The sequence below is a fragment of the Macrotis lagotis genome, chromosome 8 (assembly GCF_037893015.1).
Source record: "Macrotis lagotis isolate mMagLag1 chromosome 8, bilby.v1.9.chrom.fasta, whole genome shotgun sequence".
NCBI classification, from domain to species: domain Eukaryota; kingdom Metazoa; phylum Chordata; class Mammalia; order Peramelemorphia; family Peramelidae; genus Macrotis; species Macrotis lagotis.
The window spans coordinates 62,102,143-62,117,150 of NC_133665.1; positions in this window are offsets into that span (position 1 = coordinate 62,102,143).

A 15,008-nucleotide genomic window follows, 5' to 3' on the forward strand; every position below is an offset into this window, starting at 1 on the left:
AGTTTTGTGTAGTTCTAATTATTAGAAAGTTATCCCTTATAGCAAATCTATAAGTATGCCCCCTTAGCAATTTCCATTCTTTTGTATTAGTTCTTCCTTTTGGAGTCAAGTAGAACAAATTAAATCCCTCTTCCATGTGATACTTATTCAAACATGTGAAGAAACTATCATACGTGTTCCATCCCACCTCACCAAGTCTTTTCTTATCCAGACTAACATCTCCATTTCCTTCAGACAACCAGCTTGAACACCAGGCTGAAGATTTTACACTTTATTTGTAAGTTATCAGGGTGCCACTGAAGATCCTTCAGCAGGGAAGAGGGATGGTCCAACTTAGATTTGGGGGAGAGCATTTTGGCAATTGTGTGGAAAATGGATCTAAGAGGAAAGAAACCATGAACTGAAAGTTAAATGGTGGGGGGGGGGGGCACTATTGTAGGCATGTGGATGAGAAGGTTGATGAGATAGAGGGTTGATGGCCAAGAGACTGTAGAGAAAGAGTAGATAGGAGATATGTTGTGAAGAAAAATAATTGCATCCAGGTGGACCCCTGACTATAACCAGCTGCCTCTAAGAACAAAATCTACTTTGGCCAGGTCAGATGGCAAAGGTGGCTGGTCCTTTAAGGCATCTGATTCTGGCTTCTCATTCAACAACAATAACTGCTTTACTTGATAGCCAGACAAATTGCAGACATAGACAAAGCTACCCATCACTGCCTGCCCTGATTGAATTTTTTCCAGGCAGCTTTATTTGAGCTTGCAGAAGGAGGTCATCTTTGGGGCTCATTATTCAAAAATTTCCAAAAGCCTTTTATGAAACAAACCAGAGACTCTAGGGAGGGGAGTCAGAAAAGACTCAAAGCTGGAGAAAATATGATGGGTGAGAGACTTAGCCATGTGGGTGGAACATGACTTAATTACTGTGGATTCTCTGCCCCCTCCCCCTCCTGGGAAGACAGGGTATGGAGTTCTATAAAGGATGATGGTATGACCCAGTTTTTTTTCTTTTTGGTTCATTCATCTTTTTCCAACCTGATTAGCAGAAGAAGACTCACATTATGAATATAGAATATTAGAGCCAAGAGGAACATTAGAACAAGGAATTTTTGATCTTTGAACCATAGAACATGACATGGTTTGCAGTGATCTTACAGGTGATCCAATTTAAATTTCTCATTTTACAGATAATGAGAATAGAACCCAAAGAGGAGAATGGAATTTTTTAAGTCCATACAATTAGAAGAACTGGGTCTATAATTCAAATCTCTTGAGTCTGATTCTAGTACCCTTTCCACTCTACCACACTGCCTGCCAACTTCCCAATCCCCATTACACTGATCTTGAGATCCTTGCTTGGAAATCATGGAACCCAGGTCCCATCTTAAAGGGACTTGAGGGAAACTCAGTTCTTTATTACATCTCCTTGATATTTTTCTAACAGTAAAATGGGTTTCAATGAAACTTAGGGGGAAAAGAGAAGCCTTAAGTGGGCAGTTTAATGGACAATATAGAATCAAGAAGAGTCTTGGTGCTAGGTGAGCTTAGATGAGCTCCAAATCTCTTAAAATTGAAAACCTCTTTCTCCCCACCTTCTTGAAGTTAATAATACTATTATGGGCACCCTCAAAGAATAATAATGATGATGATAAAAGTAATATGTATGTATATAGTTCTTTAATGTTGGCGAAGAGCTTTATATTTTATTTCATCCTTACAGCAACCATGGAAGATGGGTGCCATTATTACTATCTTCATTTTACAAATTAGGAAGCTGGGGTGAGAGGAGTTTAAATGACTTGTCTAATATCACACAGTTAGTAGGTGTCTGAGACCAGATTTGAAGTCCAATTTTGAAGTCAAAGAACTGAGTTGAAATACTGACTCTAATACTGACTATGTGACCCTAAGTCAAGGTGTTTCTCCTTCACAGCTCCAAAGGTCATAGATTTGTCCTGCTTTGAGGATTGGATTTGTTTTTCTTTTTCATAGTGGTAACTCTGGTACTTAGCACAGTGTTTGACCCATAGCAGGTGCTTAATAAAGGTTTATTGAATGAAACATTTATTGCCTAACTGTAAATCCAGGGTTCTATCCACTGTACCACCTAAGGGCCCAAATTCCTCATATTCTAGAATGACTCTATCAGGAATTGACCCTCAAAACAATTACTTCACTTTCTATTTTTTCCCATTCTCCCATCCCAATCCATACCCATTTATCTCTACCTGAATACAGACTACTTGTGTTTGAAAAGGGAGAATGACTCCTATCTCAAAATGCAATGGGTTGGCCAGAAGTTCATAACCATTTGACAATTGCATCAAATGTCACAGTTTCCAAAACCCTTTCGCATCAATTATCTGGTTTGATTCTCATATTAACCCTGAGGCAACTAGGCGATAAAGTAGATAGAGGCCTGGAAGTAGAAAGACCTGAGTTCAAATCCTTCCTCAGATACTTACTAGCTGTGTTCTTTCCAGCTTCCTTTCCTCATCTGTAAAATGGGGATCATAATAGTTCCCACCTCCCAGGGTTATGGAGAGGGACAACTGGGATAATATATGGGAAGCATTTTTCAATCCTTAAATGCCCTATAATGCTAGCTATTGCTATCAAGGGAGACAGGGGAGGGTTCACTATTCTCACTTTAAAGAGGAAGAAACTGAGGTTGAAATGACTTGTCTAAGGATCTTCTGGTTTCTTAATTCTTGACCCATTCTCCACACAATGTTGCTCAGACTTAGAGGAGCTCTCTCTCTCTCTCTCTCTCTCTCTCTCTCTCTCTCTCTCTCTCTCTCTCTCTCTCTCCTCTTTCTGTTGTCTTTCTCTCTCTTTAATTCTGTCTCTGTTTCTGTCTCCCTCTCTCCAACCCTCTCCTATCCTCCCCCTCCTTTCCTCTATCTGTCTCTATCACTCTGTCTCTCCTCAGTGAGAGCTTCCCTAAATGTAGTGTAGCCACCCTTCCCCCCCACCCCCCTGCTGGGTCTACCCTACAGCCTAAGAGGTCTAGGCTGCAGCACAGGAAAACTCATAGTGATGATCTAACTTTTTGGGATATGGGATCAGGGGATAGACCAGCCCCAAACTTCTGCCAGGCAGTAGTTAGAATTGTGGTGCCAACAAGTCAGGATCCTGAACTGGGCAGACATGAGTTATATTGTCCTGAGGCCTAGAGGTAAGTTGGGGTCTGGGAGGAGGAGGGTAATATACAGAGCAAAATAATACAAAAAGTCACAGATCTGGAGTCAAAGAACTGAGTTCAAATGCTGACTCAACTCTTTAATGCCTCTGTCATCTTAGATCAAGATGTTCCCTTTTGCTGGCTCAAAAACATCATAGATTTGGGCTAGGAGAGACTTAGGCCTTCTAGTCTGTTGAATAGATGAGGAAACAGATCCAAGGAGGTTAAACCACTTGATCAAAGTCACACAGATAGTAAGAGACAATGGTAGATTTGAACCCACTTTTATTTCAGGGCTAGTGCTTTTTCCACTATAAATGATCTTTAAATACCCACTAGCAAATAGTCATGATCCACCTGTTTACAACTAGACAGAGTCAGATTCATTTGCCATACTGCATTATATGGCTGAAGGTGCATGTCCAGTCACATTGGATGACCCCAATCTCCAGACAACTGCCAGGTCTCCTGGCTCTAGAGCTGCCCCTTATCCATGACAACAGCGGAGTCCACACAGCCTTCACAACCCCTTCCTATCAGTGGTGCTTTGAGCTCACTCTGCAGTCACTTGTTGGTGAGAACCTTCCAGACTCACTAGACCTCTGATCCTAAGCTTTCATCTACCTACTACCACCCTCATCCCCAAATGATCAGAGAATCTGGGGTCATCTCTTCTCTATCCCAACAGATAGTTTTTAGATTTGAGTTTTGGGACTTCTGCTTAATGTCTCCTTTGTTTCCTTTCCTCTTTCATTTTTTCCCTCCCTCCCTTCCTCCCTCCTCCCCCTCCCTCCCTCCCTCTATCCCTTCCTTCCTCCCTCCCTCCCTCCCTCCCTTCCTTCCTTCCTTCCTTCCTTCCTTCCTTCCTTCCTTCCTTCCTTCCTTCCTTCCTTCCTTCCTTCCTTCCTTCCCACCTTCCTTCTTTCCCTTTTTCCTCCCTCCCATTCTCCCTTCTTCCCTCCTTCCCTTCCTTCCTCCTACTCCCATCACAATCCCTCAGCTCAGTTCTCCATTCCCAGCCCCTGCTCATAGAATCTGAATGTTCATTCTCCAAGGAAGAGGGGTGGGAAGCTCCTTGACACTACTTCCTCCTATGGTGCCTTCCTGCTCCTTGGTGGCAACGCCAGAGAATCTGGCCTGAATGTTTTCCATCAGAGCGAGTGCCATTTTTATGACAATTTCTGATCGATAGATCACTTGTCTTATCACCGCACAGTTTCTTCATCTATAAAACAAGGTAGTTAGATTAAATGATCTTCAAGCTCCTTGCCAGTTCCCAATCCTCTACTCCACCATCCCTATTTCACAAGCATACTCCCCAAGGAAGCAGACTTCAATTTCTCATTGACTCAGCTCTGGCAATGGCAGAAGTGCTACTGTCTGATGAGCTAGAATCCCTTGGAGAAGTATTGTTGCCTCAGTTTCCTCATCTGTAAAAATGAGGGCTTGAATGTCCCATCCAGCTCTACAGTCTGCAATCTTCTAAAATTGAGGGATTGGGAAGGCCTACCCCAAAAAAGAAGCTAAGCAGGAAATCTCTCTTTTCCCAGCAAGGGGACTGAGGGAGGCCAGAGGGCTCTGATAAGATTCTACACTGGGCTAATGTTCCCAGATCACTTGCTGTCTTGAGAAGATGAATAATAGAAGTTATTTCATTTCTCTGACAGTGTTAAACATAATAAATAGCCCCAGCAGCGGCCAACATCATTCCCCCTGCATTTTGACCACACACTGATCTCTGGTTGGTAATGGAAATGTCAGATTGATTCATTCACCCCCTACTTTTTACCAAACTGTCTCTAAAGAGATAGGGGTGCTGGTGACAGTTTTTCCTCTCTCCCCTACTTTGGAGAGGACTGACGTAATCAGGGATGCCAAGCCCCCTGGTGACATTAATTATCACACCAAAGGGGAGTTTGCAGGGACATGGAGAGAGGAAAGGAGTTATTCATTTAATTTTGTTCATCCTATCACAAAAACAGAGCCAGAGAACAGTGGGATTGGAAAAGGTCAAGATGGGCTGGGGAAGGGAAGCAAGAAAGAAATGATAGTTGCCTTGAAATATTTGAAGGGTTGTCATGTTTCAGAAGAGACAGAAGACTCTTTTAGCTTTATCCCAGAGGGTAGCACTAGGAACAATTAGGTAGAACTTTTTGATGGGTTGGGAAGATAATTTTGTAACATTGAGAGCTGTATAAAAACAGACAAGGTACCTAAGAAGGTAGTGGGGTTTTTTTTTGTCATTGTACGGTAAGGAAGAGATAAAATACTTGCCAAGGATTTCACTGAAGGGATTCCCATTTGGATATAGGTGAGAGTAGTTAATCTCCAAGGTCCCATCTGGCTCTTTACATGGAAATGAGGGAGACAAGTTTGAATGGAAAGCCCTGAAGCAGTCAACAGAGAAAGGGGGCAAAGGAAGGGTCTAATCCATCTTCCCCTAGAGCCTTAAAGGAGGAGAAACAATCTCTTTGGAATAAATTGGGGCAGCACAGCCAGAGGCAGAGAGCTGGATGATGAGGCCACGGGAGAGAGATCTATGATCTGTGATTTTTCATCTCTGCCTTTATCAAGGAACTCACTGACTTCACACAGCCAACTTCAGGGAGCCGTAGTCTCCCTTCTGCCCCTCTTGAGTACACACCTCCTGACCTGAGAAACATTCTAATGCTTAGAAGTTTCAGCAGGCTGGCTGGGGAAATGGAAGCCATCATCTTTTTCAATAAAGGATTCATTCTCTAAGGGCCCTTTTCTCTTTCTGGTGACAGTGAGGCCTTAGTCCCAGGCCTTACTTAACTGAGGGCCATGATGACAGGTGACAAGCCTTCAATTTCTGGCTGAAAATATTCACACCACAATTGAAATCCTTTATGCTGCTCCCTTCTGGGTTCTGCCATAAGAAACAGAGGAAGCACAAGCCCTGGGTTCAAATCTTTGCTCTATAATTTTATAAATTTCTGGCATTTAGTCACTCCCCCTTTCTGGGGCTCAGTTTCTTCATCTTTAAAATGAAGGGATTGGGACTAGCTCCACATTTACCATTCTTTGATTCTGTAATTTTATGAATTAGGGACTTCCTTATCTGAGAACTCTTTTTCTCCCAAATCAAAAAGAGGGATTTTTAAAAATTAAATCACAAGATGTTAGACATGGAAATAAAATTTAATACCCCTCATTTTCTAGATGGGGTCACCCAGAGAGAGCAAGTACTTTGTCCTGGACCACGCATCAAGTTAGTGGAGAACTGAGAGAATAAAGAGTTCTGTTATCTATTACTCCTGATCTGACAAATTAATTTATCCAGTTATAATAGAATGAGCAAATGAGTAAAAAATCAGAAGACTTGAATTTGAATCCTGACTTTCACATTTCCTAACTGTATGACCCTTGGGCAAATCACCCACTCAGCTCCTTTTTGTCTAAAATGGAGATAACTGTAGGGTCAGGGAGTTCTAGTGAAAATGAGCCTTAGAAATCATATAGTGAATCTTCTTTATTTTGCAGATGAAAGAAACTGCAACCTGGAGAGATCAAGCCATTTCCCAGATCATGCAGGTCATAAATGGAAGAGTTGATATTAGACCCCAAGTCTTCTAAATCCAAACTATCTATCTTTCCACTACATTTTCTTTCCCATTGCAGTGTTTCACTAGGCTGATGTGAGAAAACTTCTTTGTGAAAAACAAGTAAAATGTATGATCACCATTATGATTATTATTCAATAAATATTATATTAATTTTCTACTATCAGCAAGGTATACTAATGCTGTTAAATATTTAAGAAATTTCCTTTTACTGGGTGGGGGAGGGAAGAAAAAAGTACTGTTTAATCCAAAGGACTCACTGACTCAAGATAGCATTGGGGTGGTTTGGTTGACTGGAGAAGTTTCCAAGTAGGTCAGACTTTCATGAAACCTCCCCCAAATCACACTGTACAGGATAAATGATCTCTCTCCATATGGGAGAAAGGGGCAGACCAAAAAAAATACTATGGAAATACATGCATGATCTTGGGAATAACTTTTCTGTCTCTGCACCATAAACCACCTCCATCTTTGCTTTTGATTTGAGCCCACTGGAGTTTCCTCTGGCATCATGCTTTGTGAAAGACACCAGTAACTTCTTAATTACTAGATCTTCTGTCCTTGTAATTATCTTTAACTCACCTTTGTCACTGTAGGATTGGAAAAGACTTTAAATATTATCTAGTCAAACATTTTCATTGAAAAAAGGAAACTGAGGCACATGGAGGGGACATGGATTACCTAAGATTACCCAGGGAATTAGCAGTAAAGCTGTGACTTGAAACTAGCTCTCTTTGCTCCTATGCTGTACTGCCTCTCCTTTAATCCTAAATCTAATCTATCACATATTTTTTTTTAAAAAGTCACTTAATCCAACTCTTCACTCAGAATAGAAATCTTCTCCACAACTTCCCTGACAGGCAGTCAACCATCCATCTATCCTCTACTTGAATACTCCCAGTGATGGGAGGGCTCACTACTAATAAATACCTCATTCTTTTGTGTAACAACTCTAATTGTTAGAAAACCCTTCCTGATCTTGAGCTAAAAAATCCCATAATATCCACTCATTAGTCCCACTTCTGCTCTCAGAGCTAACAGTAATAGCTCCCTTTTACCATTTGACAAACTCTCAAGTACTTGAAGATAACCATTATGTCCCACTTTCATCAAATTGAGCATCACATGTGACATGGTTGCAAGTTCTCTCACAGTCCTACCAACCCACATGTTTCAATTTATTAGAATTTCTTGTAAAACAACTGCCTAAACTAGACTTGGTATTCTAGATGAGGTCTGAGTAGGGTAGAGTCAAAGTATCATTACTGTGACACTTTGAGCTAGAAGAAACCTTAGTAACCATTTAATATAATCCACTCCTATTATTTTACAGACGAGAAACTGATATTCACAAAGCTGAAATGGCATTTCCAAGGTTACATAACTAATAAGGAAAAGAAACAAGATTTGAGCTCAAATACTCTGGACTCTAAACTTTCCATCACCTATTTTTTTCTGCCAAACCATGCTTCTGATGGGATCTTCAACTCCTTACCCTTGAAAAATTATTTCTTTGGGTTGAACCCAAAGTATCACATTAGGTTTATTTTTTTTTTTAGGTTTTTGCAAGGCAAATGGGGTTAAGTGGCTTGCCCAAGGCCACGCAGCTAGGTAATTATTAAGTGTCTGGGACCGGATTTGAACCCAGGTACTCTTGACTCCAAGGCCAGTGCTTTATCCACTACACCACCTAGCTGCCCCATATTAGGTTTATTTTTTAAAAAAATTTTCCTGAGTGTTGGAAATGGGTTTGAATCTCACTTCTCATTTGATTTCATTTTCTTTTATTTATTTATTTTTCATTTGACAAGCATTTATTTTCTTTCTTAGTGTACTTTAAAAGTGTGTCCACTCTTCTCGCTAATGTGATGGTCATTGTGGAAAAGAGTGCCTCACTTTTGCAGGGAGGTGAGGAAGTTTTTGTAGCAATCACGCCCGTCACGCCTTCTCAATGAATGTCCTTGCTTTGAGCTAGTTTTCCTAGTGGCTAACTAGTAAAAGTAAACATACTGATGGGTGATCATGTGTGGACTCACAAAGAACCTTGTACTTGAAGGTAATTGCTCCTCACTCCAGGGAGACCAACCTGCAAATGTGACTTAGAGGGTAGCTTCAAAAGGGATGAGACCCTGTCATTTCATCTTGCATTCATTTTTCAACTTAAGCTGATAACCCAACAAAAACATAAAAAGTGCTTTCTTTACCTACCTATTATTTGTACAATTGATTCTCCCTCCCGCACCAAAATATAGCACAAATAGAGTATGTATGTATACTCTATTTGTGCTATATTTGTGCTATATATACAGAGAGAGAGAGAGATTTAGATATAAATTTAGATATAAATTCCATTCTGCAGATTTTCAGACCATCAAGTCTGTGAAGATTTTTTTGGAAATTCAACTCTAATTCTCTTGCTTCTGTCTTGGCTAGCCTTTCCAACTTTGTGTCATCCACATATTTGATAGTTGGGCCTTCGACATATTTAGTTTGCACTGGAGCTCTCCCTCTAGGATGACAGCAATGCATTAATCACTGGCATTCTTGGAAGTCCAGTTCTTCATCCAGTGTTGAATCTACCTAGCTGTATTTCTCCATCTTACCTTCAGTGATAACATGAAAGACTTTGTCAAGTGCTTTGCTAAGATCAAGAAACATTCTGTCTACAGTGTTCTCTTGGTCTCCAAATCTAGTCACTCTGTCAAAAAAGGAAATTAAGCTTCTTCTTTCAAAATATCGCCCTCCTTCCAGTGTCTCTTCATAAACCTCAAAGTGCTATATAAATGTGAGTTATGATTACATCTATTCTCTTCTTTTCATTCCTGCTGCCATCAGCTGAGTCTAGGCTCACATTGCCTCATTCCTGGATGAATTTAGTAGCTTTTTAGCTGGATCTCTGTCTCTAATCTCTTCCTTTTTGACCTGTCATAGCCACCCTACAACTTAAAATCACAGAATGTTAGTTTACAAAATCCTTTGAGACCACATAGTTCAATCTTTTCTCATCAATATCATTCTAAATCACATTTTTATAGAATATTACAGTTTACAAAGCACTTTCCTCACAGCCCTGAGGGGTAACCCAGGGAAGTATCATTCTCCCCATTTCATTTGATGAGCAAGCTGAGACTCAGAAAGACTGGGTGAGGTCGCAAAGCTATGAAGAGGTAAAATTAGAATATGAATTCAGGTTTTGCCTCTGCTATTTCACAGGGGAGAAAACTGAGGTCTAGAGAGGTTGATAACTTGCTCGCTATAATATAACTAGCATATCCCTAATCATTTCATTGCTATGCTCAAAAGCATTTAGAAATTCAGAGATGGGTATGGACTAGAGAAACAGAGTTTAATATGGATTGGCATCTTGGGAATTCTGGAATGGATCAGTGGGGTCTTCCTCCACAGGAGGGGGTGTCTGTTGAGGACTTCATCCCTTCTGAGATCAGCAAAAGTGATACAACACATACATACATAGAAAGAAATCTTTGGCACTCTGAGAATGGTGGTGAGGCAACAACAAAGAAAGTACAATGTTCTCTGACCTCAGGAAACTCATAGTTCCATTAGGGAAGTCAGACACATAATCCTGAAGATTTATACATTATATATGTGAATTGAGCACAGGAAATCCATATTCATTGATATTATCCTGTTGCTGGTACCCAGCCTCTGACCCCTATTTAAGCTGGACCCCCCAAAACACCCATCGCTATTCCTTAAGTCCTCAACCCTAACTGGTTCTGAGCCTCCAGCTCTAGGAAAGGTAGAAGGCTTGATGAAAAGAAAGAAACTGTGGATAATTCTTTCCTCCCACTGCAAGGAGAAAAGTTAATTTAGGTCAGATTTGTTAGAGCATTCACATTCCACTTAGGAGAGAGAATGGGGCTAAGGTGAAAGACTAGATGTCTTTTCTCCTTACCCTTGCAAGTGCCCTCAAACGCAAACTTTTCCATGTCCTCAAAGACCTTATTCCTTTTGCTCTTACTCTTAGAGACTGTCAGAGTCTGAATGGACCACAGAAGTCATTAGTTTTCTAACAACCCAGACAGTTGCACCCTGAATCATTTCTGGAAGGCCTCCAGTGGGAGAGAGTTCCCTTTCTCCCAGGTGAAGGTCATAATGGCTCTTTTGACTGCTGAATCATGGTGCTAACTCTAGAGATAGAAGGCACCTTGAAAGTTATCCAATTCCTACCACCCCCCCCCCCAGTTTACAGATGAGGAAATTGAGACCCAGAGAAGTGCTTTGCTGAAAATCACATACCTAGAATTTGAACTTGGAGTCTCTGACTACAAATTAAGCATTTGAATTATAAAACACTGCCTCCCAAAACCTTTTGTCTTTATTACATGAACTCTAGCCTAACTACAAATATTTCCTTTTAGACTTGTACAATCAATTATCCAAACCCAAACAAGGGATTGTACTTTTATCCATATTAATTTTCCTTATCAGATTCAGTACATTGTTCCATTCTGTGGAGATCCTTGGGATCCCAATTTGATCATATTATTATTATTCATTCCTCTATATTTCATGTCATCAACAAAATTGGTAATCAGGTTACCTATATTTTCATCCAAGACTTTAATAAAAATGCCACAGAACACTCACTGTAGCACTTCCCTAAAGACAATCTACCCACTACCAATTGACACCCATCCATTGAGCTACATCCTTGTATTTAGGTTCCTTCATTCTGAACTGTCATCTTGTCTACAATGATTTTGCAAGATTTTTTTTTCAGATGGTATGCTGAAATCCAGTTATAGTTTTTATTTACTCTCTTTTCTTTAATTCTTTCTATCTCTCTGTCTCTCTTTGTTTCTCTTTGTTTGTTTCTCCCCCTTTCTCCTTTATCTCTATCTATCCTACTCTCTCTGCCTTACCCCCTCTGTCTGTCTATCTCTCTCTATCTCTCTCTGTCTGTTTCCCCCTCTCTCTCTTTCTCTGACTCTATCTCTGTCTCTGATTCTGTCTCTGTCTTTCTCTCTGTATGTTGCTCTCTATTTCTCTCCTTCATCAGGATGTAGATAGGTCACTAACATGATATGAGGGTTTTCCTACCCCTTAAGCATCTTCCCCTGCTTTCATACCAATACCTAGAGTTCCATCCTTTTTCACAGATTAAAATGCAAATGTCTTACTAGCTGTGAGATCCTCAGCAAGTCACTCTGTCTTAGTTTCCTCTTCAGTAAAATGAAGTCATAATAGATGATTCTAAAGGTCTCCTCCTGTTCTAACATTCTATAGTCTAGTTTTCAGTATCATCTTCAGCTTTGCCATTCTATATAATGAGTTAGCTGGTGTTGCAGTAGATAGAGCTTTTGACATGGCTTTAGAAAGATGAGTTCAAATCCAACCTCAGACATTACTACTTGTGTGAATTTGAGCAGTTTGCCTCTGTTTCCTCAACTATAAATTGGAGATAATAATAGCACCTACCTTGCAGAGTTGTGAGAATCGAATAGAATATTTGTAAAAAAAACACTTAGCACACAGTGTCTGGCATATAATTTGGACCTCTCTAAGTGCTTATTACCTCCCTATCCCATATTATAAGAACTCTAGCTTTGACTTCAGAAGCTAGGACATAGGTTCAAATACCAGCTCTGTTACTACTTAGATGTATGACCTTGTGCAAGTCACTTAATTTTGAAAATTAGTTTAACCTAGTCTAGGTAGTGCAGTGGATAGAATGCTGTAGTCTGGGAACCCTGAGTTCAAATTCTTCCTTTGACACATCACCTTTATAATTTAATTTTTCTTTGCCTAAGTTTCCTCATCTATAAAGTGAGAATGACAATAATAGCACTACCCCATAGGATTGTTGTGAGCAGCAGATGAGATGACTTAAATATAAAGTGTTTTTGTAAACCTCAAAGTACTCTTATAAATATTGCTGTTTATCATCATCCTCCTCCTCCTTCTCTTTAAGGTTCCCACCAGGTTTGAGTCTTATCCTTTATTTTAAGATTCTTTCCAATTTTAACATTCTAAGTTCTAATATCCCCTGGGAAAGTGGAAGAAGACTTGAAGAAGACATTGTTGCCCATTATTATATTTGTCACCTAGAGGAGATAGAGAGTAATAATATATAGAGTGTTGGATTTAGAGTCAAGAAGTCTTGAATTCAGTTACCATCACTGATACTTAGTATTTGTATGATAATAGGTAAAATGCCTCTTTAAGCTTCAGATTTTTCTTACATAAAATGGGAGTAATATTATTCCTTCTTCTTGTTCAGTTGTTTTCAGGCATATTTGACTCTATGCTTTCAGTTGGAGTTTTCTTGGCAAAGGTACTGGGGTGATCAGTCATTGCATTGCCTTCTCCATCTCGTTTTCCAGATGAAGAAACTGAGACAAATTAGCTGAGGATCATACAAATACTAAGTATCTGAGGCCATATTTGAACTGAAGAGGATGAGGTGCCCTGACTCCAGGCCCAGAACTCTATCCACTGCTCTGTCTTACTGTCTTACTGCCCTAAATATTACTTCAGTACCTCACTTAGAGGATGACCACGATGCTCAAATGAAAACACTTTTAAAACCTTAAAGAAGTATAAAAATGGCAGTTATTAATAGTAATATCATTTAAGCTGATATTATTTTATTCTTAAGAGAATAGATCAGATTGATTGTAACAGAGAGCAAGCCCCTTGAAAGGACTGAACAAAGAATAGGAAGTTTTGATGGGGAAAGACTCAATTAGAGGCATCCTTGGTCCTGGAAGTGAGCACTAAAAGGTAAACTCTTTGAATTTCCCCATTGGCCAGGTTCCTCTCCCAGAGCTTCCCAACCTTAGTGAGCAATGAAATCATTTGACAACCAAAGTGATGGAGTGGAAATAAGCCCAGAGAAGAAGGACGGTTAGTTAGGGAGCAGAATTGATCCCTTTCCACAAAGATTTACTAGCCAGCCAGACAGGAAATCACTCCAGCCAGGCACTCTATCCCTATCCTTTATGCTTCCCCATCAGCCAATGGATTGACTTAGTAATTGCTTTTCCAGTTCACATTTCATCCTCCGCTGACATTATTGTATTAAGGGCAACATGAACCATGTGATGAATAGGTGGGTGTTTCTCCCCAGAACTGGAAATCTTTCCAGGTATTCCTGAGGAGTCTGTTCATATCTTCCTTCTGGGTAGGTTGTGACATACAAATCAGGAATGAGAGGATAAAAAAAATTGAAGATCACAACTCATACTTATATCAATTTTGAGATTTATTGGATGCCTTCAAATATGAATTTGAATTAAATAATATAAGGATTCTCATACCTGTTTTATAAAAGAGGAAACTGAGACCCAGAGAATTTGATTGATTTGTACATGCTCATAATGATGGTAACGCTTCATACCCAGGACTGTAACCCAAATCCCCTGAGTCCAAGTGCAGCACTCTTTTCACTTTGTCAAAGTCTTCCCAGGGATCTCTGGAAACAGCTCCAATAGCCCAGCAATAGTCCAGGAATTACTTGGTCATATATTGATAACTTCATCAGTCCATCCCAGCAACTTCCCTGTGATGACCTTGTGACAGCTTTTGAGGAAGGCTCCCAAATAGTAAAGTGACCCACTTTCATAAGTACAGGAAGATCCACTGTCTTCCCCAAATAGAATCATTCTTGTCCTTTAACTGTTTAAAGCTGTCTGGCAGGGGTGGAGGATGAGGAAGAAGAGAGGACATGATTCTTTCTTTCTATTGATTCCCCATCACCTCTAGAATCAAACACAAAATTCTCTTTTTGATAGTCAAAGCTTTTCATTATCAGCTCTTCCCCAGATTCCACTTTTCTAATCTTCTTAAGTATTAAGTCCTTCATGTACTCTGATACAGTGATAACTGGCTTCCTGGTTTTCCATTCCATTTCTCAACTTGAGGCATTTTCTATAATTTTCCTACATTTCTGGAATGCTCTCCCTCTTCATCTCTACTGGATCTCCTGACTTCCTTCAAGTCCCAACTAAAACCTCATTCTCTGCAGAAAGGTTTTCCCAACCACTCTTAATTCTCGAAACTTTTTCCTTTTAAATATTTCCTATTTATCCTGTATACAGTTTGTTTGTACATACTTGTTTCCCCCATTAGATTGTCAGTTCCTTGAAGGTAGGTGCTTTCTTTTGATTCTTTTGTATCCCCTAGAATTTAACAAAATGTCTGGCACATCATAGGCATTTAATTAGCTATTAACTGACTGGCTGAACATAGAATATTTCAAAGGCAGATGATTTA